This window comes from Buteo buteo, chromosome 30 (assembly GCF_964188355.1).
Source record: "Buteo buteo chromosome 30, bButBut1.hap1.1, whole genome shotgun sequence".
Classification (NCBI taxonomy): Eukaryota; Metazoa; Chordata; class Aves; order Accipitriformes; family Accipitridae; genus Buteo; species Buteo buteo.
The window spans coordinates 4,272,190-4,277,211 of NC_134200.1; positions in this window are offsets into that span (position 1 = coordinate 4,272,190).

Consider the following 5,022-nt stretch of genomic DNA (forward strand, 5'->3'; position numbering starts at 1 on the left):
CCGAGACTGAGCGCCGTGAGATATTCCTTCTCTGGGAAAGCATTCATCCCAAGTGCTGTTGTGCCTGTAGGTAGGGTGCCAAGGGACGGTGAAGAGCAGCAAGAGCTTTCAGGGCTGGGCCCTTCCTCGGGGGAGAAGGATCCGACCGTTCGCCTTTTCAGAAAGAGGCTCTGCCAAGGCGGAGCACCGTGAGATGTTCCTTCTCTGGGAAAGCACAGATCCCAAGTGCTGTTGTGCCTGTAGGTAGGGTGCCAAGGGACGGTGAAGAGCAGCAAGAGCTTTCAGGGCTGGGCCCTTCCTCGTGGGAGAAGGATCCGACTGTTCGCCTTTTCAGAAAGAGTCTCTGCCGAGGTGGAGCGCCGTGAGATGTTCCATCTCTGGGAAAGCATTCATCCCCAGTGCTGTTGTGCCTGTAGGTAGGGTGCCAAGGGACGGTGAAGAGCAGCAAGAGCTTTCAGGGCTGGGCCCTTCCTCGGGGGAGAAGGATCCGACCGTTCGCCTTTTCAGAAAGAGGCTCTGCCAAGGTGGAGCGCCGTGAGATGTTCCTTCTCTGGGAAAGCACAGATCCCCAGTGCTGTTGTGCCTGTAGGCAGGGTGCCAAGGGACGGTGAAGAGCAGCAAGAGCTTTCAGGGCTGGGCCCTTCCTCGTGGGAGAAGGATCCGACCGTTCGCCTCTTCAGAAAGAGGCTTGCCGAGACGAGTGCCGTGAGATATTCCATGTCTGGGAAAGCACAGATCCCCAGTGCTGTTGTGCCTGTAGGTAGGGTGCCAAGGGACGGTGAAGAGCAGCAAGAGCTTTCAGGGCTGGGCCCTTCCTCGGGGGAGAAGGATCCGACCGTTCGCCTTTTCAGAAAGAGGCTTGCAGAGACTGAGCCCCGTGGGATGTTCCGTGTCTGGGAAAGCACAAATCCCCAGTGCTGTTGTGCCTGTAGGTAGGGCGCCAAGGGACGGTGAAGAGCAGCAAGAGCTTTCAGGACTGGGCCCTTCCTCGGGGGAGCAGGATCCGACCGTTCGCCTTTTCAGAAAGAGGCTTGCAGAGACTGAGCCCCGTGGGATGTTCCGTCTCTGGGAAAGCACGGATCCCCAGTGCTGTTGTGCCTGTAGGTAGGGCACCAAGAGACGGTGAAGAGCAGCAAGAGCTTTCAGGGCTGGGCCCTTCCTCGGGGGAGAAGGATCCGACCGTTCGCCTTTTCAGAAAGAGGCTCTGCCGAGGTGCAGCGCCATGAGATGTTCCGTGTCTAAGAAAGCGAAGATCCCCAGTGCTGTTGTGCCTGTAGGTAGGGTGCCAAGGGATGGTGAAGAGCAGCAAGAGCTTTCAGGGCTGGGCCCTTCCTCGGGGGAGCAGGATCCGACCGTTTGCCTTTTCAGAAAGAGTCTCTGCCGAGGCGGAGCACCGTGAGATGTTCCGTCTCTGGGAAAGCACAGATCCCAAGTGCTGTTGTGCCTGTAGGTAGGGTGCCAAGGGACGTTGAAGAGCAGCAAGAGCTTTCAGGGCTGGGCCCTTCCTCGGGAAAGAAGGATCCGACCGTTCGCCTTTTCAGAAAGAGGCTTGCAGAGACTGAGCCCCGTGGATTGTTCCGTCTCTGGGAAAGCACGGATCCCCAGTGCTGTTGTGCCTGTAGGTAGGGCGCCAAGGGACGGTGAAGAGCAGCAAGAGCTTTCAGGGCTGGGCCCTTCCTCGTGGGAGAAGGATCCGACCGTTCGCCTTTTCAGAATGAAGCTCTGCCGAGGTGGAGCGCCATGAGATGTTCCGTCTCTGGGAAAGCATTCATCCCTAGTGCTGTTGTGCCTGTAGGTAGGGTGCCAAGGGACGGTGAAGAGCAGCAAGAGCTTTCAGGGCTGGGCCCTTCCTCGGGGGAGAAGGATCCGACCGTTCGCCTTTTCAGAAAGAGGCTTGCCGAGACTGAGCGCCGTGAGATGTTCCATGTCTGGGAAAGCACAGATCCCCAGTGCTGTTGTGCCTGTAGGTAGGGTGCTAAGGGACGGTGAAGAGCAGCAAGAGCTTTCAGGGCTGGGCCCTTCCTCGTGTGAGCAGGATCCGACCATTTGCCTTTTCAGAAAGAGGCTCTGCCGAGGTGCAGCGCCATGAGATGTTCCGTCTCTGGGAAAGCACAGATCCCCAGTGCTGTTGTGACTGTAGGTAGGGTGCCAAGGGACGGTGAAGAGCAGCAAGAGCTTTCAGGGCTGGGCCCTTCCTCGTGGGAGAAGGATCCGACCGTTCGCCTTTTCAGAAAGAGGCTCTGCCGAGGTGCAGCGCCATGAGATGATCCATCTCTAGGAAAGCATTCATCCCTAGTGCTGTTATGCCTGTAGGTAGGGTGCCAAGGGACGGTGAAGAGCAGCAATAGCTTTCAGGGCTGGGCCCTTCCTCGGGGGAGAAGGATCCGACCGTTGGCCTTTTTCTGAAAGAGACTTGCCGAGACTGAGCGCCGTGAGATATTCCTTCTCTGGGAAAGCATTCATCCCAAGTGCTGTTGTGCCTGTAGGTAGGGTGCCAAGGGACGGTGAAGAGCAGCAAGAGCTTTCAGGGCTGGGTCCTTCCTCGTGTGATCAGGATCCAACCGTTCGCCTTTTCAAAAAGAGGCTCTGCCGAGGCGGAGCACCGTGAGATGTTCCGTGTCTGGGAAAGCACAAATCCCCACTGCTGTTGTGCCTGTAGGTAGGGTGCCAAGGGACGGTGAAGAGCAGCAAGAGCTTTCAGGGCTGGGCCCTTCCACGTGGGAGAAGGGTCCGACCGTTCGCCTTTTCAGAAAGAGGCTCTGCCAAGGCGGAGCACCGTGAGATGTTCCTTCTCTGGGAAAGCACAGATCCCAAGTGCTGTTGTGCCTGTAGGTAGGGTGCCAAGGGACGGTGAAGAGCAGCAAGAGCTTTCAGGGCTGGGCCCTTCCTCGTGGGAGAAGGATCCGACTGTTCGCCTTTTCAGAAAGAGTCTCTGCCGAGGTGGAGCGCCGTGAGATGTTCCATCTCTGGGAAAGCACAGATCCCAAGTGCTGTTGTGCCTGTAGGCAGGGTGCCAAGGGACGGTGAAGAGCAGCAAGAGCTTTCAGGGCTGGGCCCTTCCTCGGGGGAGAAGGATCCGACCGTTCGCCTTTTCAGAAAGAGGCTCTGCCGAGGCGGAGCACCGTGAGATGTTCCGTGTATGGGAAAGCACAGATCCCCAGTGCTGTTGTGCCTGTAGGTAGGGTGCCAAGGGACGGTGAAGAGCAGCAAGAGCTTTCAGGGCTGGGCCCTTCCTCGGGGGAGAAGTATCCGACCGTTCGCCTTTTCAGAAAGAGGCTCTGCCGAGGAGGAGCGCCATGAGATGTTCCTTCTCTGGGAAAGCATTCATCCCCAGTGCTGTTGTGCCTGTAGGTAGGGTGCCAAGGGACGGTGAAGAGCAGCAAGAGCTTTCAGGGCCGGGCCCTTCCTCGGGGGAGAAGGATCCGACAGTTCGCCTTTTCAGAAAGAGGCTCTGCCGAGGTGGAGAGCCATGAGATGTTCCGTGTCTGGGAAAGCACAGATCCCCAGTGCTGTTGTGCCTGTAGGTAGGGTGCTAAGGGACGTTGAAGAGCAGCAAGAGCTTTCAGGGCTGGGCCCTTCCTCGGGAAAGAAGGATCCGACCGTTCGCCTTTTCAGAAAGAGGCTTGCAGAGACTGAGCCCCGTGGGATGTTCCGTGTCTGGGAAAGCACAAATCCCCAGTGCTGTTGTGCCTGTAGGTAGGGCGCCAAGGGACGGTGAAGAGCAGCAAGAGCTTTCAGGACTGGGCCCTTCCTCGGGGGAGCAGGATCCGACCGTTCGCCTTTTCAGAAAGAGGCTTGCAGAGACTGAGCCCCGTGGGATGTTCCGTCTCTGGGAAAGCACGGATCCCCAGTGCTGTTGTGCCTGTAGGTAGGGCACCAAGAGACGGTGAAGAGCAGCAAGAGCTTTCAGGGCTGGGCCCTTCCTCGGGGGAGAAGGATCCGACCGTTCGCCTTTTCAGAAAGAGGCTCTGCCGAGGTGCAGCGCCATGAGATGTTCCGTGTCTAAGAAAGCGAAGATCCCCAGTGCTGTTGTGCCTGTAGGTAGGGTGCCAAGGGATGGTGAAGAGCAGCAAGAGCTTTCAGGGCTGGGCCCTTCCTCGGGGGAGCAGGATCCGACCGTTTGCCTTTTCAGAAAGAGTCTCTGCCGAGGCGGAGCACCGTGAGATGTTCCGTCTCTGGGAAAGCACAGATCCCAAGTGCTGTTGTGCCTGTAGGTAGGGTGCCAAGGGACGTTGAAGAGCAGCAAGAGCTTTCAGGGCTGGGCCCTTCCTCGGGAAAGAAGGATCCGACCGTTCGCCTTTTCAGAAAGAGGCTTGCAGAGACTGAGCCCCGTGGATTGTTCCGTCTCTGGGAAAGCACGGATCCCCAGTGCTGTTGTGCCTGTAGGTAGGGCGCCAAGGGACGGTGAAGAGCAGCAAGAGCTTTCAGGGCTGGGCCCTTCCTCGTGGGAGAAGGATCCGACCGTTCGCCTTTTCAGAAAGAAGCTCTGCCGAGGTGGAGCGCCATGAGATGTTCCGTCTCTGGGAAAGCATTCATCCCTAGTGCTGTTGTGCCTGTAGGTAGGGTGCCAAGGGACGGTGAAGAGCAGCAAGAGCTTTCAGGGCTGGGCCCTTCCTCGTGGGAGAAGGATCCGACCGTTCGCCTTTTCAGAAAGAGGCTTGCCGAGACTGAGCGCCGTGAGATGTTCCATGTCTGGGAAAGCACAGATCCCCAGTGCTGTTGTGCCTGTAGGTAGGGTGCTAAGGGACGGTGAAGAGCAGCAAGAGCTTTCAGGGCTGGGCCCTTCCTCGTGTGAGCAGGATCCGACCATTTGCCTTTTCAGAAAGAGGCTCTGCCGAGGTGCAGCGCCATGAGATGTTCCGTCTCTGGGAAAGCACAGATCCCCAGTGCTGTTGTGACTGTAGGTAGGGTGCCAAGGGACGGTGAAGAGCAGCAAGAGCTTTCAGGGCTGGGCCCTTCCTCGTGGGAGAAGGATCCGACCGTTCGCCTTTTCAGAAAGAGGCTCTGCCGAGGTGCAGCGCC